The following is a 23059-nucleotide window of genomic DNA, read 5'->3' as shown; positions in this document are numbered from 1 at the left end:
ATTTAAAATACCACACCTGGGGCGCCTGGGTGGCTCAGCCAGTTAAGTGTCTGCCTTTGGCTAAGGTCATGATCCCAGGGTCCTGGGATTGAGCCCACTGTAGGGCTCCCTGCTCGGTGGGGAGCCTGCTTCTCCTTCTGCCATCACTCCTGCCCCTGCTCATGCTTTCTATCTCTCTTTCAAATAAATAAATAACGTCTTAAAACACACACACACACACACACACACACACACACACACACCCTGTTCCATTTGCTTACAGTCCTACAACCAGGGCTGGGCTCAACAGGTTGGGCTCCTTTGCACATCCTGCTGAGGGTCACCTGTGTGGCTACATGGCTGGTGGGTTGGCAGAGTCTCTCTTTCCATGTCGTCTTGGGGCCTTTCACTCTCCGTGCGGCACCTGCACTTACTCTCTCCAGGAGGGGAGTTGGACTTCCTAAATCAGGGTCCCAGGCTTCCACCAGCACAGAAGAGGGAGCTGCCAGGCCTTCCTAAGGCACAGCATCACCTCTGCCACGTTCTGTGGTTTAAACGGGTCTTAGGAGCAGCCTGGAATCTAGGGGAGAAGACCGAGTAAGACGTTTGGACCTGGAGGCATGGTGGATCGGGGAGCATCATTGAAGGGCCATCCCAGATAGGCCAGACGAGGCTAGACTGGCGAGGTATCAGGTGGGCTGGTCGGGGGAGACCTGCCAGAAGCGATGACATCTAGCTGAGGTCCGCCTGGCCGTGTGGAGCGAGCCAGCCAGGTGACGATCAGGCGGTGAGCTCTCGGTTCAGGACAGTCCGGCTTTCTCTACGGTAATGCCCTCCATGCCTTCTGTTTCCCAGACGGGAGCACCAGGCACCCTGGGAGCACCAGGGCAGGGATGGAGGAGATGAGGTACCTCCAGCTCAGGGAGCTTGGTCACCACTCGGCAGGGAGGGACCAGCTGAACAGCTTGGGAACCTTTTCCCAGACTGCTTCAGGGGTGCTTCTGGAGGACAGATGCCGAGTCCCTGGCCCTTTGCACAGAATGAATGGAATATGGGTACTCAGCTCTGAAGAGGCTCTTCATGGTTTTTGGTGGCACCACGGGTGTCGGGAGTGGGTAGTTTGCTTCTTGGGAGGGGATGCCCATGTGGAGGTTTCAGGAGTTATCAAATGTCAAGTGTCTTGTCAAGTATCTGGAAGCAGCCCTTAGGATTTTGTTTTGTTTTGAACAATACAGATAGAATCAGGAAGGATTGCACCAGTCCTTTCTCAGAATGTGGCCCGCAGGCCTACTGTCCCCGAGTCACTGGTGAGCTTGCTAAAATGCGGATTCTCAGTCCCAGTCCCAGATGGACCGATGGGACCCTGTGAGAGATGGGCTCCAAGAATGGACATTTTATATGTGCTCCCCGATGATTTGTGTGTTCAGAAAAGCTCAAGGAGTGTTGCTTTAAACCCTCTGTGGCCCCAGATGGAGCTACAACTGAATTGCTTGGAAATGAAATACAGAGTCATTCTTTGAGGCCCAACAGAAATGTCACCTCTTCCAAGAAGTTGTCCAGATTCACTTGGAGTGAACCTATTCATATGTGTCTTGCGATACTTAGAATCCATCATTAAGATGATCTGGCTGGGGTGTCTGGGTGGCTCAGTGGGTTGGGCATCTGCCTTCAGCTCAGGCCTTGATCTCAGGGTCCTAGGATCAAACCTTTTGTGGGCCTCTCTGCTTAGCAGAGAGCCTGCTTCTCCCTCTCCCCCATCCCTCTCCCCTGCTTGTACACACACTCTCTCTCTCCTCTCTCTCTTTCTCTGTCAAATAAATAAGTAAAATCTTAAAAAAAAAAAAAGATGATCTTGTTACACATTCTTTGCTCCTGGCAAACTGAGAGCTGCTGATGGTGGGAACAAGTTTTAGTTGGGTTTCTGTTCTTAGTGCTTGGCACACAATAGGTAGAGGAAGTGCTTGTAGTGAATGAATAAATGAACAGAAGGAGCCTCACCTGGTCCAATCCTCTCTTCTCACAAGCACCTGCAAGGAGAGGCGACTGGCTCCAGACACAAGGCAAGTAGAGTAGAGCCAGGACTGGTGCTTAGGCTCCCGGACTTTTCTTCCAGGGCTCATTCCTCCCACCCCAGCCAACTTCTTCCTTCAGCGGACAGACGTACCGATGCCACACAGAAGTTAATCCTGACAGTTTCCACACCTTTCCCCCAATTCACTGTACATTTGATCCAGATTCTTCTTTGCTGACCTGGGGACAGGGCCGAGACTATTGCTAGAAGAGCTCTGAGGAGCACCCCTAGACCCCCGGCCCCAACTTCAGCAGGACAGAGATTTACTTTGCTCCCCTCCACTTTCCTTCAGTTCACAGCCTGCAAACCCCATTTGGGGTGCACCCATCTGGGCCTCCTCCAGATGAATGCAAATGACTGCTTAGGGTGCCTCCCCCTTCATTGTGGGCAGTAAAGGGCTCAGGGTGGGATTTGCATATTGCTAATTACTGTTGATTCCAACTCCAGAGGAAATCATTGATCCATTTATAACTTACAGTAATTTGGAAAGCAATTACCTTCTGGCATCTCCTTGCTTGCTAAAAATGTGTCATTATTTTTTTTTTCCTCTGCTTTTTTGAAAGAAAAAAAAAAAGTGTCTGGTCATTATCCATGAAGGTCCAGTATCTCTGTGTGCCTGAAAGAGGTACATACAATCTTGGAGGGCTAGAACGGCAACCAAAATGTCTAAATCTCGTCCAGTTCCCATGCATAGAGGTGCAATCAGGCTTTGATGGAATTGGAAACATCTTCGTGTGGTATATGTAATTAACACAGATGTTGTGGGTATTTGCTGAATCTGGGCTCTTTCTCCTCTCATTGTATGGTGTAGTGATGATGGGTATAACCTCTGGAAGCAGGTTGTTCTATTTGGAATTTGAGATCTCCTCTTTACTAACTTTGAGACTTTAGACAGATAACATGTTTTTGTACCTGGTGTTTTTCATGTGTGAAATAGAAAGGCCAGCAGTGCCTCCACCCCCAGATTTGGTACAAAGATCAAATGAAAGGATATGGATGGACTGAGCCTAGGAACTGGTAAATTTAAATTAATGTTAGCGATTGCTTTTCCTTGGTTCTAGTTATTAGGATTCATCAACTTCTTCCAAACTCCTATCAATGTTGACATTTTGACCTCTTCCTAGAAATCATGGTATCTAGAATGGTAAATCCTTTCCAGAAGGTTTTCAGTGGACTTTGCCCAGATCCATCAGGGGAATCACTATAGATGGCAGCTATAGTCTCACAAAATATATTTCTAAAATAATAAAACTTGAAAGTCCAGATGATCCCTTGATCTACAGAATGGCTACAGAATGGATGCTGCGTCGGCAGGCATGAAATCAACATGAATTTTGTACTATATCTTCATCAGAGCTCTTGGGTGACCAGGTGCATTGTCAATGAGCAGTAACACTTGAAAATAAATCTTTGCTGAGCAGTAGTCCTCAACAGTAAACTTAAAATATTCAGTAAACCATGTGGTAAACAGATGTGCTGTCATCCAGGCTTTGTTGTTCTTTTTATAGTGCACGGGCAGAATAGACGTAGCATAACTCCTAAAGGCCCTAGGATTTTCAGAATGGTCAAAGAGCATTGGCTTCAGCTCAAAGTCTCCAGCTGCATTAGGTCCCTAACAAGAGAGTCAGCCTGTTCTTTGGAGCTTGGAAACCCGGCACTGACTTCTTCTCTCTAGCTATGCAAGTCCTAGAGGGCATCTTCTCTAATAGAAGGCTGTTTCGTCTGCATGGAAAATCCGCTGTTGAGTGCAGCCACCTTTGAGAATGTTCTTAGCTGGATCTTCTGGATGCCTCGTTATAGCTTCTAAAGCAGCCCCTGCCACTTCCTCTTGCACGTGCGTGTTGTGGCGATGGCTTCTCTCTTGAAGCCTCAGGAACCTGCCTCTGCTAGCTTCAAGCTGTCCTTCTCCAGCTTCCTCACCTACCTCAGCCTCCCCAGAACTGAAGAGTCAGGGTCTTGCTCTGGCTGAGGCTTTGGTTTAAGGGAATGTTGTGGGTGGCTTGATCATCTATCCAGACCAAACTGTCTCCGTATCTGCCATCAGACTGTTTTGCTTTCTTATCATTCGCGTGTTCGCTGGAGGAGCACTTGTAATTTCCTTCAAGACCTTTTTATTCACAGCTCGACCAACTGTTTGCTCCAAGAGGCCTCACGTCCACACTGTCTCAGCTTTCGCCAGGCCTTCCTTACTGAGCCCAATCATGGTTAGCTCTGGATTTAAAGTAAAAGACCTGCGACTCTTCCTTTTACTTGAACACCTAGAGGCCGTTGCAGGGTTATTAATCACCCTGATTTCAATACTGTTGTATCTCAGGGACTAGGGATGCCTGAGGGGGAGAAACAGAGGAATGGCTGGAGTCCAAACACTTACTTTATCGGTGGAGTTCTCCATCTCATATGTGCGCAGTTCACGGTGTCCCACAACAATTACAGTAGTAACATCAATGAACACGGCTCGCAGACCGTCCTGACCAATATAATAATAGGGAAAGCTTGGAAATATTTCAAAATGTGGCACAGAGACACGAAGTGAGCAAATGCTTTTAGAAAAATGGTGCCAGAGGACTTGCTCAATGCATGGTTGCCACAAACCTTCAATTTGTAAAAAAAAAAAAAAAAAAAAAAAAAAGGAACATCTGCGAAGTTCAATAACGTGAAATGCAATCCACAAGGCACGCTCGTGGGATATAGAGCCCTCTGGACCATCTGCAGTCTCAGACAGTCACCGGGAGGCTCAGGCGGTATCCTCTGTGGGTTAGGGGGGACCACCATAGGTTCTGAATGAACTGGAAATAGAGCTGTTTCTTGCTGGCAAGGAGCTGCAGCAAGAGAAGCCACGATGCAATGAAACCGGCTCTGCTTCTCCAGGCTTAACGCCGCGCTCAATTGTCTTTAATTTTCCTGTCAGAGCAGACAGTTTAAGTATCCTGTCTCGTTCGCCCACCGCCCGCGTCGCCCAGTCTGCGACACTTGTGCTGCGGTTAGGTAGGTTTTAGCTGGAGCGCTTTTGTTTCTTTTCTTAAAAGATCCAAGTAAAGAGTAAACATGTTATTTTTCCTTTTTTCCGTTTAAGTAAATATGCCTCTTTCATTTCCAAAAAGCTCCTCACTCCAGTAGGTTCGCATCCTGGTGTTTATTCTATCAGCTCAGAATTCTTGCGCCTTCAGAAGAGGCGTTAGGAAATTGGCTCTGCCTCTTCCACTCTGCCTGAACCCTCAACGGGTACGACTAAAAGCCATATCGGCACAAAAATGCAATCATCTTTTGGTCCCACGCGTAGCTGGGAGCCTGTTTGGTTTTAAAATGCAACTGGTTAATTTGTATTATGCCGTTTCTTTCCTTTCTCGGTCGACAAAGGCCCTTTTCTCTACCGACAGCGCTGCCCAAACACTATGTTCTGTGTCTGCACTAATACTGCAGCCTCAAGCCACAGGTGAGTGCTTGAAACATGGCTTGTGCAACGAAAGGGCTGAATTTTAAACTTTATTTAATTTTTAGCTAACTTAAATTAAAAGTAGAAAGAACCCATGTGCGGCTGCTGGTCACCACTGTGGACAGTGCAGGTGTGTGAACAAGATCACTCTTGGTTAGAAGAGAACCCCGGGACACCTGATAAGGATTTCTGTTTCCACTGGGGCTGGGGTGAGAAGGAGGGGTGTCACTGGCATCTCTCAAGGCCTCCCTGAACTGCTTCAGACCCTCCCCCGCCTTCTACCAAAGGTACTCCTTATTCTCTGCTCAGTGGTCTCTGAGCACATCTGGCCACTGGGGACCCAAACACATCTGGAGGCGAGTGGTAGGTCTGCTGAGCCATAGGTGGGGAGCGCTGGAACCGGCTATTCAAATCCCTGGGATCATAGGATGTTTGAGCACCTTCCTTAACCACTCAGGGTTCTTCCTCTGGAGCACAGGCCTGTGGATGAATTGCAGGGCAAGTAATAGACCAAAGCAGTCTTAGCCTTTGCCTTCCAGGCTCGACCAGGGAGCCGGTATCATGAGGAGGAGTCCAACCAGGAAAGTAGACATGACTGTGAATTTTCACAGGGCTGGACATTTAACACAACATGATGGAGAAGCTTCAGGCCATAAGGGATAGTGAGGCAACTCAGAGCTGAGCAACAGCAGGAAGTAGCTGTCCTGCTCTAGGCTGGAGGGTCAGAGGGAAGAGGTGGTCTTACCAGAGCCCAGGGGTGGGGACAGGCCTGCCATCAGGTGGAAATTGGAGCCATGGGGCAGGTGTTTCTGATGGGAGAGGGAGCCAGTTAGGAGAAGCGTCTGGTGCCCTAGACACTTCCTGGGAGACAGAAGGAAGCGGAGAGAGCTTCTGGACTTCTCCCTTCTGCCCACCCTCCGGTTTCCTACTAATGCTTCCCATTGGGTCAACCCAGCCAGAAGCCAGCTGATAGAGGAACCTGGGAGCAGCTCCTCCAAGGTCTCCAGTCTTAGAGAACAGAGCAGGGGAGGGCCGAGGACAATCTGTAGTCTCCGTGTGTGTGTTTTAAATAACACGAGCCTCTGTGTCCCCAGCACAGTTACAGAGGGCAAGAACCACCCATGTCTATGTTTCCCCTGCCCCCTGCCCCAGTCTTCCCTTCCCTAGCACCACCCACCTCCATCCCAGTGCCTGGCTCAGAGCACAACTGGAGTGAGGGTCAGTGGTATTGATGGGGTATAGACCTCTTAGAAAGGAAGCTGAGGAGTGGAGTTGACTATTCATGGTGGTGATGGTTTGAATGGAGTTATGTTTTTTGTCATGAATTACTGTTTTTTAATTTTACTTAAATTTAAAAAATTTTGCCACAATTTAAAAAAACACAACATACATTTTAACCAAGTACAGGGTCATTAAGTACATTTGCTTTGTTGTGCAGCCAATCTCCAGAACTCTTTTCGTCTTGCAAAACCCACGCTCCCTGTCCCCAGCCCCTGGCCACGACCATACTCATCTGTTGCCATGAGTCTGACTGTTCTAGAAAGTTCTGAACCAGATGATTTCTGAAGTGACTGCCATTCTGGAGATTCTGTGATTCGATCTTAAAAAAATCTGTGTAGTAGAATGTGCTTGCAATTTAGAACAAAACAAAGGAGGGCATCTGGGTAGGATTGCTGTGACTGGCCTGTTTCCCTTCCGACATATGGAAGGGACAGAAGTTCAGGAAAGCCTGTGCTAGGGGCCGGGTCATTGCTGAGATCCCACTCCTAGAGAAGAGATGACAGGATGGGGGCTATGAGGAATTTAGCTGAGAGTATTTGGAGTGAAAAGTCAAAGGCAAGGCTGTGTCCCCAGACACTGGTCTTTCTGGTCCACAGCAGGGTTCAGACACAGGCAGGCCTGCCCCTCAGAGGCCCCATCATGTCTGAAGAGGCTGGGACTGTTTGAGTTCTGCTGGTCTAGCCCTATCACTGCACAGGAGGGAAACTGAGGCCGACCTGAAGGGTCCCAGTCCCCTGATGGCAGAGGTAGGACCAGAACCAAGCATGTAGCAGCTGAAGGAAGATAGGCCGGCTGCTGTGGAGGACAGTCTGCTATCATGGAAACTCTGGGTAACCTCTCTCTGCTAGTCTGGACTGATGCTTTCAGATACCTTGTTCATTTTGACCTATTTATTGGGAATTTACAATCAGATGGACCTGGAACCCATAGACCTTGCTGAGAAACAGGGTGAAATAAGTCACACGGGTTGGTAAGTAGTTGGCATATAAGTAGAATATACTGGCTTAAAGTGGATCAGAGCCAGACTGCTCTGCCTGGGGTAAAACCCGGCTCCATTGCTCACTAGCCCTCTGACCTTGAGTGGGTCCCATCATCTCACTGAGCTACTTTCCTCATCTGTACAATGGGGATTCTAACGACCCCAACCACCTGCTACTTAACGTTGTTCTGAGGACTAGATGAGATTGTGCACAACGCCTGGCCCATGACGAGTGCCCATTGTAAGTATAAAGTTGGATGATTATGCATTAAGAAGGACTTATTATTTTATATTGTGAAGTTGCAATAATTTGCCTCATTTAATGTATCACCATCAGCTGGTTTCCTTGTGGGAAATACATATTAAAATGCAAACTTACGCCACGTACCATCTCTTCCCCCCTCCATAACTTTCTGAGGTCCTAAGGGGTTTTAAACAATTACCAGGCATCTGGAGGGCCAAGTAAGGCTTGGTAATATTAATATTTATAATAATAATAGTTAATAAGGATATTAACTATTAGATAACATTTAAGGAACTTTTTTAAAAAGATTATATTTATTCATTTGACAGACAGAGATCACAAGTAGGCAGAGAGGCAGGCAGAGAGAGAGAGAGGAGGAAGCAGGCTCCCTGCTGAGCGGAGAGCCCGATGCGGGGCTTGATCCCAGGACCCTGAGATCATAAGGCAGAGGCTTTAACACACTGAGCCACCCCAGCGCCCCAATTGCCAGGCATTTATTAAGTGCCTCTTACATGCTTGGCTCTGTGTTGAGAATCGATCCATGAAGTAAGAGTAAGGGAAGACTTGTTTTTTGACTTAAAGGAACTTGAACTTCCTGGGGCACCAAATGGTAGTGAGAGTATGTGAAACTGTTCTGCCCTGAGGGATGTACATGTTAGCAGTTCAGGGTAGGTGGTGCTGGGGGCCCAAATCCTTCCATAACTTTCAAAAAAATAATCTGATTTTCAGATTTACAAAAAAACCTGCAAAGACAGTATGAGAGAGTTCCCGCAGACCCCACACAGTTTTCCTATCGGTGTGTCTTGTATTACTGAGGTGTGTTTGTCCTGAGCAATGAACCAGTGTTGATACCCAGACTTTGTTCAGAGTTCCTTATTTTTTTGCCTAATGTCCTTGTTCTCATCCAGGATCCCACTGAGGATACCCCATCCCATTTAGTCATTGGGTTTCCTTAGCAGCCCTTGGTTGTGACAATTTTTCAGACTTCAGTTGTTTTGGGTAACTTTGGCAGTATTTAGGGGTACCATTCAGGTGTTTCAGACATTGTCCTTTGGGGGAGAAACTAGGGAAAGATGCCCTCTCTGATGGGCTGAAGTCAAAACATGAATGGAGGAAAGAGACAGTTTTGCCTTCTCCACAGGGTAGTCAGAAGGTTGCAAAGGCCAGAGGAGGAAACGGATGGGGTGGGGTGGGGGGCTGAAGAATCAGGGAAGCCTTATGGGGGGGATGGGCTGTGGGTTGGGCAGAGTTAAGGCGGTGGTGGAAGGAAGCACTAAAAGGACCATACCAGCATTTCCCCAAGGACAGAGCCTGTTTTCCTACATGATTTTAGCAACCATGTCCTTGGGCCTGCGATGGCATTGGGCTGCCTCATACTGAACTTGGCAGAAATGTTTGTGTCTCCAGGGTGGTTGGAGGGTGGTTGGAAGAGGAGGTTGCTGGCTGGGCTCAGTATAGGCTGCACCAAGCCTGGTGTGACCTGTTGAGGGCTCAGAGGGAGCTCAGGGGGACAGGCTGCCCAGTTCCTGCCAAGCAATGGTATGAATTAGGAGGCTGAGAGCCCTGGCAGAAATGTCTGAGACATGACACTGATTTGGTTTTATATTATTTAATCACACAACGCAAGCAAGTGAGAAAACTAACCAACCTTCCCCTTGAGACTTAGGGTGCAGCTTTGCACCCTAAGCCCGTGGAGGAAGAAAGGAGGTAAAGATTCAGGGTAAACTTGAAGGGACCAGGAGGCCAAAGAAATCCCCCCAGAGTAAGGTCATCCTGTCCATACATCCATGTGTCCATGCATCCATCCAGCCGGCCAGCCAGCCAGCGAGGCATCATTCCAAACATTCACCCATCCTCCAGCCATCCATTATCCATCCCCCCCGCCAGCCACCCATCATTCCATCCATCTGTCTGTGTGTCCGTCCATCCATCCGTCATCCCCTGTATGTGCAGGCAATGGCAGACCACGTTCTCAGTACACACTGAGTCAGTCCTCCCTTGGCCAAGCCAGTGGACTGACTGTTCTGACCACAGGCCCCTCCCACCTCCATGATCAGGCGATTAAACACCTCTTGCTTGATTCTGCAGCCTGTGCGTTCCCCTACCAGATCCCAGAGGGGATCAACAGTAAGCATAAAGGCAGCTTCGCCCTCCGGACTGTGTCCCTGTAATTAAGGAAATTCATATTCTGAAAAGAATATGAAGCGATTTGATGGCACAACAGAGGTTTGTGCACAGTAAGTTGTAGTCGCAGAACCTAGAAGGTAGAGGGTAGACAGCTGAGCTCTCCACGCAGGGGTGAGCGGTGAAAGAGTCGCGAGAGGGAGGGAAATAATGTTCTGCTGTGGCTGTGAATATCCGCATTTTACAGATGAGGCAGTGGAGGCACAGTGAGAGGAGAACAACAGGCCTCATGCCACAAGGGCTGGTTTGGGGCCCAGGGACTCAGCCCGCAGGGCTCCTGTTGGGTCCGCCACTCCGGCTCCCGGGCCACGCCCCCTGGCGATTCCCTCCCTCTCCGCCCCCCTCGGAGGCCCACGACCACGCACCAGGTGCTTAGTAAGTGTTCGTTCCGCTGTGGACTAAGATGCCATTTCCGAGTTGTTTGTGATCCCACCCGACCGATCTTTGATATCCATTTCCTAATACCCACCCTTTTGCAGCAAAGAGGAAGTGGGGTGGGGTGGGAATATCGGGGCTATCGTTATTTCGGTGGCTCTCTGAGAGAAAGCAGGGTCCTTTAAGTGCAAGATAGTCATCCTGCCCACAGCCGAGCCCCCTGTGGAACCTGTGAGAGGTCCTCTGGGATGTCTGCTGTGACCCGGGTGCCCAGGTTTCTAGGTAAACTGAGTCTCCCAGAGGTGGTGGCCTGAGTCCAGATTTGCTCTTCTTCTGGCCCCTTCTGGCCCAGTCCCTACCCACTGGGGTGTAAGTGTCCCTACCAAGTGATGCTTCCCTGGGGCCAGGGGCCCTCGGAAACCACTCTGAGCCTTCCCTGGCCTCCATGGCCAGCCCCATCTGACCCCGGAAGGGAGAGAATGTCTCTGCTACACGCGTGACATAAAATAATGTTGGTTGTCTTAGCGAGAAGAGACAAATAAATCACTGGGAAGAGTTTTTTACAGGTCAGCAGGTTTGGGACTCAGATACATGAATATGGAAAATTGCTTTTCCTTCTGAGCGGGGGCTGGGGGTAGGTGGGCACTGGGCTTGGGCTTCCCTGTCCAAGGGGCAGGATGGACCTGCAGCCCCCGTGGGAGCCCTGAAGCCCGCGTCAGCATGACCACAGGGAATGGAGGAGTGATAAAAAAGAGTGAAAGTTTTGGGGTCGGAGGCCCCCAGCTCTTTCCCTGTAGGCCATTTGGAAACTGTGTGGAGAGGCTGAGGGTCAGGCCCCAACTATCCCAGTGTCAAAGCTGGGCTCGGCCATAGGGGAGCTGTACGAGGTCGGGCAGAGTGCCATGTGTCACAGTGTGTGCCTCCACGGATTGGTCAGGGACTGTGACAGCACAGGGCAAGCATGGTGATTGCTTAAACCGGGTGCCTGCCCTGGGAGCGCCGGCAGTAAGGAACGCACCCATTGTTGTTAACAAATGCAACCTGGTTTCCCCCTTCGCTATGGCTCCCGGCACTGGGTTCCCCCGTTAACTCCCACTTTGCCTCTCCAAGGTCCCCCGCCCAAAGATGTCTGTGCCTGCAGGAGCTGGGAGGGCAGAAATCCAAGCCTCAAGCTCTGGAATGGACAACAGGTGAGCCCTCCCTCAGGCCCATGCAGGTGGTTTCAGGATGAGACCCCCGACTGTGGGGTCATTCAGACGGAGGGGCCAGGTGGGGGTTGGGGGAAGAAGGCGAAGAAATACGAGTGTGGAATCATTCTATTAGCAAGCCAACAGCTTCGTCTGCCATCTTGTTGAAGAAATGTATCAGTTTCTGGGCTCTCCGAAAGGAGGGAGACTCACAGTTGTGGCCACAGGGATGATGGTGCCCATTCGCCAGGCATCGCACAAGCACCCTCTCTTAGTGCCTGTCCCCACAGTTCCATAGGGTTAGCACTCGTGTCGTTCCTGTCTCCCCAGTGGGGGGGGGGGGGACTGAAGCACAGAGAGGTTAATTGAGCATCTTGCTGGATTCTTACCACCAGCCAAATGGAGAGTCAGAATTTGGACCCAGGCAGCCTGACCCTTTACAACATATCCCACTGCTTTGCTCTCAGGATGCTTACTGATGCCCTGGTTTTTAAGGAAGGGAAATCACAGTTCAGAGAGGCAAAGACACCTTCCCTAGGACACAGAGCTGCATCAGGACCCTGGTTGCCCAGTTCTAGCTTGGCCTGGTTCTGTTTCAGAATCAGAATGGTCTCCTGGGGTCCACCAGCCCCCAAGCGAGAGGGAGTGCAGGGCTGTCCTCAGGCAGGGTCTGCAGGGACGGGCCAACCCTAGCGGCCAAGCTTGCTGCGGCTGACGATGGAGGGGCTGAGATGAGGGTCCCGGCACCAAGCCTGGGCGTCCTGCCAGAGCCGCCGACACCCAGTTGCATTTTGTCATCTGCTCCCTCCGCCTGATTTAATACAACCTTAAATAATACGGGGTAGGGGGGCCGGGGGGGCGGGGGGATGAGGAAGGAACAGCCCAACCAAGAGTCGGTGTAACAACCTTATCAAGCCTGGTGTTTTCCCTTTGCTGTTTGAGAAGCAATTTCTCCTCTGATGTAAACATTTTTTTTAATGATGATTCTGGGCTGAGCAGCACCGGGGCTGCTGCTCGGTGCTTTCCTCCCGCTCCCTCTGGTCCTCAGATGCAGGCAGAATGGGGCCTGTAACCATGGCAATTCTCTAATGTTCTCTCTCCATAAACCATAAACATAGGGGGAGTCTCCATTATGGCTTCTTCAAGGAGAAAACAAAGCTTTCCCCTGACTGGGGCAGGGCAGGGTGGCCGGGAGAGGGGCAGAGAGGAGATGACGAGAGGTTTTCAATTTTTTTTTTCTTGTCATAGAGATGAATTGCCTCAAAATTAGCTCAGTCCAAACCACAGTTTCAGTAATTAACAAGACACAGCCAGGGCCAGGCACAAAACTTGGGCTCCGTAAATATTCTTTGAAGGGATCAAGGGAAGGAGGGAGAGAGGAGGTGGTGGGGGGGGGAGAAGGATTTGGGAACAGTGAGGAAGGACGTTGGACATAAGGAACGGGTATAAAGTGCTGCCAACTTGTCTAACAGACTTCTTGGAAGATGTAGATGATGTATAGATGGTCCTACCTGCAGCCTGGGGGGGGTCAGCATCAATAAGTATTTGTTGAAGAAATGAGGGAAGGAGGGATCAAGTTTTTAACTCCTTGGGGGGCAGTCCTAATTGTTCGGAGGTTGTAAATAGAGTGAAAGCTATGAAATCTTGCTCTAAAAGCTAAGAATTCCTGCTCACTGAAAACGTATGTCTCCTATGTCATTCAGGGGGTTTACGGACTCATCCCTGGCCATCTCGGGACCCAAACAGGGAGAATTCCTGGCTATATTAACCTCCAGGTGCCCTTGAGCATTTGTTAGGTTGGATCATCCGTGAGAGAAGCGTCTACTGGGCTGCCTTGGTTTCCTCAATGTGACGGAGAATAAGTGGGTCTGAAGAGGCAATTTTACTTTCAGGCTTTTTTAAGAGATTTTATTTATTTGAGAGAGAGAGAGAGCATGCACATGCACAAGAGAGAGCAAACACTGGCAAGGGGGAGAGGAAGAGGGAGAAGTAGGTTCCCCCCAGAGTAGGAAGCTAGACACAGACTTCCATCACAGGTCGCTGGGATCAGTACTTGGGCCTAAGGCAGATTCTTCAGATTATGAGACTGAGGACCTTCCTAAGGCAGATTCTTAACCAACTGAGCCACCCAGGTCTCCTGCTTTTAATTGCTAAGTTCCGGGAAGATAAACAGGGTTTGCCATAATGCTTTGGATCCTAGGGACCTCAAGAGAAATTCTACTCCAGACACCTGTGCTCAGAGAGAGAATTCCTCTTCCAGGAAGTCTCAGAATGTGGACCTTGAGCTGAAGTCCGTTGGCATTTCTCTTGTTCTTAAAGCTGCCACATTCATCCTCTCCCTGCTTTGTGTGGTTGGGTACCACAAACTTGTCCTGCTGATTCCTCTCAATCACAAGCCATGCACCTGTCTGCCTCTGTGCTGAAGGGAAGGCTGGCTCTTGTTCATCCTGGTGTCCTCAGGGCTTCGTGGCATGGGATCCTGATTAGATGACCCACGAATCCTCTATAGCACTCTCCTGCTGGCAATCTAGAACCCTCCATGTCTTTGGGATCCACTATTATGAAAGCAATTTACAATCCAAAAGAATACAATGTTAGACATCATGGCTCATCTTGAATTTCTTCCCCTTGGCTTGAGAACTAAGGGTTCTTTCCTTTTTTACCCAACAAAAGCATTCTTGTACCTAAAGTGTTCCCTCCCCTGCAAAGTATTCCAGGATGTGTTACTTCCTCCCCTGTTCCCCAGCTCTTTGCTTCATATTCAAATGTCACCTTTTTATGGACTCACTTGTTTCCTTTATTGTCAATTCCTGGAGGGTGGAGACTGGATCCAATTCAGCTTGGTATCCCATCATGCTTTGCATGTAGCAGAAACTCAGCAAATGGGGGACCTGGTGAACAGCAGGAAAGCAGTCAGTTCCTTAGGACAAGGGGTGGGCTTCCCCCTCTCCAGGTCCATGCCCTGTACTGTGTCACTTCGCCGTTCCTTCCACCAAGCTGGATCACCTGTCCCTGCCCTTCCATGTTAGGCTTTGCAAGTAGGATGTAGTGGGATGTGAGCGGACCAGATGTGCAGAGGCTTGGGATGTGCTCCTGCACTTGGTCTGACCTCTTGTGCCTCGACCGTCACCTGACCCGACTGGGCGCCACGATGAGGATGGGAAAAGCATGGAACCAAGCTGCCCAGCCCACCTGCAAACCTGTGAGTGAAAGATCTGCGTCGTTTCTGCCACCGGGATCCAGAGGATGTTCGTTATGCAGCAACAGCTTTTTAGTACAATTGCTAACCTAAAATATGGGCTGAGAAACATGGACGGCTTTGAGGCATTCGTTCTTTTTAAGGGATGGCATGGACTTTTTAGGGGGAAAAAAAAAAGGAACATCAAGTAGCAACATGAAGACCTGGTTGGTTACGCCCCCAGGGGAAGACTTGCTGGGTGGAGGAGGAGGGGTAAGATTTCCTGCAAACATCTTCCTTTCTAAGCCAAGCCTATTGCTCTTAAAACCTGAACGATGACAGCTTTTATGGGTGGAAAAAAAAAAAAAAAAAAGAAACCAGGCTTCTTCGAAAAGCGGCCCATTTCCCCCATCGTTACAAAAGGTGTTGTTTACTGTTGCAGATGTCGGTGAGTGACTCTGCAGCTGAAGTGATGTCCACGTGTGTGCACGAGGGCATGGGTTTCAGACAGAGTCTGACTTCGATGCCTTTTAGAAAATTGGGCTGCTCCATCATTCTGTCATGGGGTTCCCTGGCTGGCTCATTGCATTACCAGCGACATTAGAGATGGGCCATGAGAGGTGAGGGAGCCTAATCTGGTTTATACCCTTGCCTGTGGCTTGGGGGTTTTCACACGATGCACTGTCTTCAAAACCTGCAGGTGCCGGAGCGTGGCTATGGCCCAACTTCCCAGCCCCTTCTAACTCACAGCAGGTCTCCAAGGAACTGGATCACGGTTCTGGAGAAAGCGATGGGGGCCCAAAAGTCATCCTGAAGAACTTTGTGGTGACCCACAGCTGGGACAGTGGTTTTCACTTAATAAACCTTGGCTGATCATTTACTATGTGGCAAGCACTGCTGGGCACCAAAATAACCCCTTGCTCCCTGCTCTCTTGGAGAACGTGATCCAGTGGGAAGATAGACATTGATAAATATTCATACAAATAGATGTAAATTTGTAAATGTGACAGGTGCTACACATGGGAGCTACTCGGGCTATGAGAACTAATAATAGAAGGATTTGACTTTGGAACATCAGAGATGGGAGACAATTTCTGAAGCAGCTTAAAAGTCTGTCTTAGCAGGGTCCTAGCTACTCCATATGAAGCCATTGTGCAAATTAGAAACAGACTTCCCGGCTCCCAGAAGCCCTTGCGTGTGAACGACCCACAGGAGTGTGCACCATAGTCCCACAGCTCAGCCCCATCCCCCATTCGACCTCAATCCACAGCCATGCTCCCACAGCCCTGAGATGCGGGTCTGGATCTGCCTCCCTGCCTCGCGTAGCCAGGGCATCCTGAGCCCCACGTGTTAGACCCAAGGGCGGAGTTCTGTTCCATGTGCAGGGGATAAAAGGTAATATTGTAAGAGAACTAGAAGCTTTTCCATTCTGATTATCATAGAGCTGACACTCTGATGAGCGGAAAACATACTTTTGGTGGTCTGATCTGGGCTCTTTTTCATTTCTCTTCTTCCTGCCCTGTCCAAATGGATGCTGGGAAGTATGGGGGGCCTCTCTCAAAAGATCAGGGTACAATTTTCAGACCTTCATGGTTTCCATGATGTGACTAGCCCACCGGATCACAGCTCATCTTGCTGGCACTCAAGGAGGCGGAAGGCAGAGACTAGTAGAGTTCCTAGGTTCTGGAGCCAGTAGACATCCTGACTTGGCCTCCCCTTAGCTCTTCCTACCACGGCATTCTGCGTCCCTGCCAAGCCCTCCATCTGCCCCCAGCCCAGCTGGTCTATTTCCAGCCTTTGAAGTCTTTCACCTCTGCCTCAGTGGGCCCCACAGAAGGCCAAATAATTCTTGACTTGGAGCCTGTGCCACATGCAAACTGAGAGGCTTGGGAGGCAGCTCCCAGCTGGTTTCCTTAGCTCAGAGAGAGAGCGCCTGCGTTCCACGGGGTTCCCTGCACAGCGCTCTCTTACCTGCATCCCCCACACAAACCCATGGGCTCCACAGCATCACTGTCAAAGTCCTAACATGGGGTGTGTCCAGCTTGCAGTGGCCTGGGGACCCGGCTTCCTGCTTCTAATCTCCTCCCTTCTGACCCAGCCTTCCACGCTGCGGTCACTTTCCTGATCATAAAACAAAGCTCTGGTTCTAACATCTCCTGTTCAAAAGCTTTCAGCAGCTCTTCACTGCCTCCTATTTAAGCCCAAACTTTTCAGCACGTGGCTGACAAGGTCTTCGCTCCTGGCCCCAGCTCACCTCACTGACTTTGCCTCTCATTCCACTGCCCCTGCATTCTTGGTGCTGGACCCTGGAGCTCCCGTGGGTCCCAGACACACCAGCAGCTTTCATACTGCTGGGCCTTTGCTCTCCCCGTGTCTCTCAGCTGGGGTTCCCTTTCTTCATGCTGCCTGGAGACATACTTCATTCCTTTTACTCCTTGATTCAGATGCTCTCTTTACTAGGAAGCCTTCCTTCACCGCTTCCCCCTGCCATGGGAATTAGTATGTTGCTTCTGTGTGCGATAGCCCGTGTCTGTTCATTTCTTTTCCTGGCTGTTTTTCTTTCTAGGTTGAAAACCTTGATTCCTCGAGTTCTGGGAAAGACTCTTGGTCCTCTTTGGGACATTTGTCCCAAATGTCTATGGTCCACCAAAGACATTTCAGAATGTCTTTGGTGGTTGGTAGTGTCTCTCTACAGTGGGTCCTCCATGAATGGTCATTGCTGTCAAATCCATAGGCCAGAGAAGGTGTTGTCCTTGCCGTGGAGGTACTGATTTTCTGGATGAGAAACCATCACGGGAACATGAAATGTCATGAAAACAACGCCGACCAATGAGTCAGCAATGGCGAGAAAGTCAAAGCGTGTAGCCACTATGGAAAAGTCGGGCAATTCCTCAAAAAATTATACAGAATTATCATATGGCCCAGCAATCCCACTTCTGGGCACATGTCTAAAAAAATGGAAAGCAGAGCCCTGAAATGCATTCTGTACCCTTGTTCCTAGCACCATCATTCACAATACCCAAAAGGTGGAAGCAACCTAGGTGTCTGTCTGTGGAGGAATGCAAAGCCGAAGTGTGGTTTATACGTATAGTGAAATCTAGTCCGTCTTAAAAAAAAAAAATGGGAATTCTGGTACGTGTAACAAGCTACATCCATCTTGAAGAATTTATGCTAGGTGAAATAAGCCAGTCACAAAAGGATAAATGTTGATGATTCTGCTTCTACGAGGTACCTGGAGTTGTCCAAATAATAGACACAGGAAGTGGGGTGGTGGTTGCCAGAGTCTGGAGGAGGAGAAGTGGGGGAGGGGCAGACTAGAGGGAGGACAAGTGGGGGAGGGGCAGACTGGTGGGAGGACAAGTGGGGGAGGGACAGACTGGAGGAGTTGTCCAAATAATAGACACAGGAAGTGGGGTGGTGGTTGCCAGAGTCTGGAGGAGGACAAGTGGGGGAGGGGCAGACTGGAGGGAGTGCTAATGTTTAATGGGGGCAGAATTTTAGTTTAAAATACTTGGAAAGGGATAGTACTCAAGATAGTTACACAACAATGTAAATATACCTTATGCCTCTGAACTGTACACTTAAAAATGATCCATTTGGTAGATTTTATGTTATGCATATTTCACCACAATAAAAAAAGGAAACACAACCACAAAAAGAATCAGCAAGTACAAATAATTGTAAATGAATTGGCTGCAGACTCAATTGTCTTTGATTGCAAGTGCTGAGGTGGGTTTCAATGGCAAAGGGTAGGGGTTCCAGCAGAAATGTTATGAGCTATTTGGATCCTGCCTAAGGGGGGAGTGGGTGAGGAGTCTTCTGGAGTCAAGCCTGCCTTGGTGGGAGGTTGCCTATCTGAGTCCCAGGGATCAACTACTAAGGACCATGCAGCTCAAGTGTTCTCTTTTCCAGGTGCATCTGGCAAACGGGAGATGAGCAGGGGATAGACAGGCAAGAGAAGAATGAGGTGGCAGGGGCTCTGGTCCTCTCCTGCCAGCGTATCTTAGTACCAGGCAGCAAATGGGAAGAAGAGAAGGAGAAGAAGGCTTACTGGAAGTTTCCCAACACTCTTCTGCTACATTTCCTGTGGTCAGAACCCAGCTGTGTAAGGGGTCTTTACTCCTGGGTATAGAGGACAGTGTATGGGCATAAATGTCAGGCTTCTGTGTCTAAGGAAGAAAGGGGGACAGATACAGGTGGTCTGCTGGCTGGCTTTGCCAAGGGCTGTGAAAGACCCTTTGGGATGGGGGTAGACAGAGTCAACTGGGTCTTTTTACTTCTCCCATGTTCAAGTATCTCGGCTTTGGTCTTCTTTGGCTGACTTGGCCCCTTCCCTGTGCTAAGTGTAGAGGAGGGCACCTTGTGCCTGGTCTCAAGGGAGGTGGTAAAGAACCAGAACAGAACCAAGCACAGACATCTTAGATCAGGCACCTGAAAGTGCTGTTTCAAACTTGCTCCTCCCACCTGTCCTCTTAGTTGTGTTGGGATATAGGTTGCTATATTGATAAGATAAGGGAGAGGATTGTGGGTACTGAGATTGCTTTCACCTACACATAAAACTTAGTAAAAATTTCCTCCAAGGAGCTGGATCTGGCATAAGGCAAAGCCTGTCTCTAGATGCCAGAGAGCGTCCCCACGTTTCTGTCTACCAAACAGGTCTCGCAAGAAACCACTGTGTAAACTGGGGAGTCTGGCAACATTCCAGGAGGGATAATAATTCTGTGCAAATCCTAAAGCTCTGGGATGAGCTGAGAAAGCTCTCCTGCCTTGGACTTGGGAGTGGGGGCAAGAAGAGCAGTAACCAGGAATGCAACTGGGGAAATGGCCCCATCTCCTGGGTGAAAATGGACAGTGGTGGCGTGGAGCCCAGGCTCTGGCATTTCCCAGGGTTGGGTCCTTCCTCGATCACTTTTTCATCCTATGACCTTGGAATAATTTCTTTCACTTTCTGAACCTCTGCTTCCTTACCTGTATGACATGGATAATACCAGCTCCTGAGGGTATTGCACGAGGGAATGCACACAGCATGCTTAACCCAGTGTCAGGTACCTGGTGTGGGGTCTATTGGTGGTTGTCTTAACTGGCATTTCCAGGTGATGAGAGCCTGTATACTTCAGTGTGTAGAGAGTTACAATCTTTTTTTTTTTTTTTTAAATCAAGAAGTGCTCCAGGAGCGAGGAAAGGATTGGAGTGGAGGAGGGGTGCTGTGGCAAGCAGGTAAGGAGCCCCAGCTTCTTTGCTCCTGAATTATTCATGAAAACAGGCTTTGAATAATTGGAGGCCATTTTTCATTATCATTATTACCTAGAGAAATGATTCGGTAGCTAAATTTTGAGGCCGGGAAGTACACTTGATTCCGTTTAGATTGCTTTCTTAAAAACTGCTTAGGGATAGCCCCAAACCAGCACCTCAGTTTGGGATGTGTGAATGCAAGGGCAAATAATCCCACCTTGTCAATTACTTCCCAAAATGTAAGTGGTTGTGGGGGGGAGCAGGGCGAGAGGACTGAGGGGGATGGGGGAGGAAGAATGGCTGTGGGGCTCTAGAAGGACCTTGGGCCTGATGGACGTGGGGCAAGCCTGGGCAGAGGAGTAGTTCTCTGTGTCTGTACCCAGAAGGGCTCTAAGGAGGCTGTCTGGCATCTGTCACCATCCCCACTCCCATGTTTTGTCCCCATCAAGGGACAGAGTATTAAAAAATGCCTCCCCTCCACCGCTGGGTCACCTGGGGCAAGCCCTGTTCCTGTCTCCATGCCTCCGTTTCTCTTTCTGAGAAATCAGACTGAGAATGTGTGTTTTGCAGAATTGTTATGAAGGATGAAAAAGATGATGGACATGATTTGCCCGGGACTGTGCGTGACCTAAAGGAGACTTTTAAAAACTGTTGGAAAGGGGCATCTGGGTGGCTCAGTGGGTTAAAGCCTCTGCCTTCGGCTCAGGTCATGATCTCAGGGTCCTGGGATCGAGCCCCACATCGGGCTCTCTGCTCGGCAGGAAGCCTGCTTTCCTTCCTCTCTCTCTGCCTGCCTCTCTGCCTACTTGTGATCTCTGTCTGTCAAATAAATGAATAAAATCTTAAAAAACAAAAACAAAAACTGTTGGAATTCCTCTGCCTCTCGCTCTATGTCCCACCTTTAGAGATCTCGTCCTACGGGAGAAGCGTTGCCCCCTTTCAAAATGTAAAGACGAATGCTCCCGTAAGGTAAGAGCTTATGCCTTTAATCATAATAAACCAGATATCTCTGGGCCTGGAGGGAGGCCACTCGTTCTTCTTGTGTTGTGGGTGAGCAGTAGAGGAGGTGAGGGTTGGGAGGTACGGGGTGTTGAGGAGAGGGGAGAAGGCCACTTCAAATGGAGGCAGGGACAAGCCTGCAGCTGGATGTTTTGGGCAAAGACCAGTCTGAAGATGTTCACACATACGCACCCCCCCCCCCCCAGGGCCCACGCACACGCTCAGGCACGTGCATGCCCACACACCCACACACACACGTAGTTGCTGAGTCTGGGTGTTTTATGAAGACTTCTTGGACCGCCCACCTCCACCCCCCCTGCTCCAGCCCAGCTGACACAGTTCAAGGCGGACACGTTCATATCTGACAGATGAGATGTGAACAGAGGTGTCCTGTGCTGGTTTCTGGGACCTGCCTAATACAGCGGGCATATGCCCTTGGTGGTCATTCAATCACTGTCTGGGAGATCTGTTAGGATTACTTCCATCTAATGAGTTAGTAGCTCTCAGAGAAAGGAATACCTACCTCTTCTATATCATGCCCCCTATCTCCCACCCAGGGTCAGGCCCAGGGATCTGCGTGTCCTCCGTCTGTAATACTCCACAGGCTGTCGATTGCGTGACTGATGGAAGCAGATGCTGCCCACGGACTGGTTTTGAACCTGGTTGAGCATTAATCCTGGGGACCCTCTGAGTGAAGAGAACCCAGCCCAGAGTAGAACAATTGGATCCGATTTGACCAAAAAAAAAAAAAAAAAAGTAAGCAGGGGCCCACCCTCGCCCCACTCTCAGAGAGAGCCCTACCCTGCCGATCCTTTCCTCTGCGGATCCTCTCATTCCATTCCCTGTGATGGGGTCTTTTGAGGCTTGGTTCTGGTGTAGAGAAGGGGCTGTATAGGTCAGGGGACAGGAGGGAAATGGAAAGTCAGGGCAACGGCTGATGTCTCCCAGCTGGGCCAGTTTTATGAATGGGTATGTCCATGGAGAAGGTTCCATACACAGGAAATTGGGCTTTGAGGCATTTTTGAAGGGCCCTGCCAACCTTTCCTCTACTTGCACGATAAGGCACAGACCCTCTGTCTGACTAGCAAACCCCCACGTTGTCTGGTAGCTGTGTCCCCTCCTGTCTCATCGTGCTCCCTCTGCCCCTGGTGTTCTCTGATTCAGCCACGGTGGTCTTCCTTCAGGTCCTGTAAGACCCCTTGCTTCCTCCTGTCTCAGCGCTATGGCACAGGCTGGAATATTTTCTTCTGCCCCTTCTTCTGGTTGACTCTCATTCTGTCACTCTTGGCCCAGGTTACCTCCTTCCCAAAGCCTTTCTCAGGCTCCTGCATTGCTCAGTTCCAGTGGGAGGCATTGTGTGAGTGGTCTTTTACATGAGAGGCAACCCCTGGGGTACAATCCCATAGGAAATGCTCTGAATAAGGGCCCCTGAGCTGTGTCCCGCTGCTTGCTTGCCCTTCCCAGAGAGGCCTCTTATGGTCTCTGTCATAGTTATAATTTTATAGGTCTTTGAGTTAATCATTAAGGTCCATCTCCTCTGCTAGAGGCACCAGGAGGCTGGGACAATGCCTATCTCGTCATGGCACCTAGCCCAGGGTCTGGATCAGAGTACTGCTGACAGTATATGAGCGAAATAACTGAATGATGAGAAGGGTTGCAGTGCTCTGTGCAGTGTGGATCCAGAAAAGCAGCCTTTGCCGGCCTCCCCAGAGGCTTATCTCTGCTCTCCTTCTATGAGGAAGGCCTCAGATGCGCCCACACCGTGCATATATATGAGAGGGGATGTCGCGGGAGGAGTGTGTGACTGTGTGTAAAGAAGAGTCTGTAGGAAAAGAATATTAATATTATTTAATTGTATTAATATTAATTAATCCAAGCAGAAAAGCCCATCCTATGCAATTTTTCTCCTTTTTTGCT

At 49.6% G+C, this 23059-nt stretch overlaps 1 long non-coding RNA gene across 2 annotated transcripts in view; it reads left to right on the top strand.

Annotated features, from left to right (window-relative positions):
• Window positions 1-21116, top strand: part of LOC131830717 (uncharacterized) — a 42943-nt gene extending 21827 nt beyond the window's left edge. Inside the window, exons 3-5 of one of the 2 annotated variants that reach the window (XR_009353323.1) lie at window positions 11657-11736; window positions 20072-20128; window positions 21049-21116. This is a non-coding gene — a long non-coding RNA (uncharacterized LOC131830717). Of the gene's footprint in view, window positions 1-11656; window positions 11737-20071; window positions 20129-20713; window positions 20941-21048 lie in introns of those variants that run through there. The other variant, XR_009353322.1, reaches the window with a different exon arrangement.
• The last annotated feature ends 1943 nt before the right edge of the window (window positions 21117-23059 follow it).

Source organism: Mustela lutreola, chromosome 4 (genome assembly GCF_030435805.1).
Source record: "Mustela lutreola isolate mMusLut2 chromosome 4, mMusLut2.pri, whole genome shotgun sequence".
Lineage (NCBI taxonomy): Eukaryota > Metazoa > Chordata > Mammalia > Carnivora > Mustelidae > Mustela > Mustela lutreola.
Note: the sequence above shows the minus strand (reverse complement) of the source record. Positions and strands in the feature narration are given on the sequence as shown.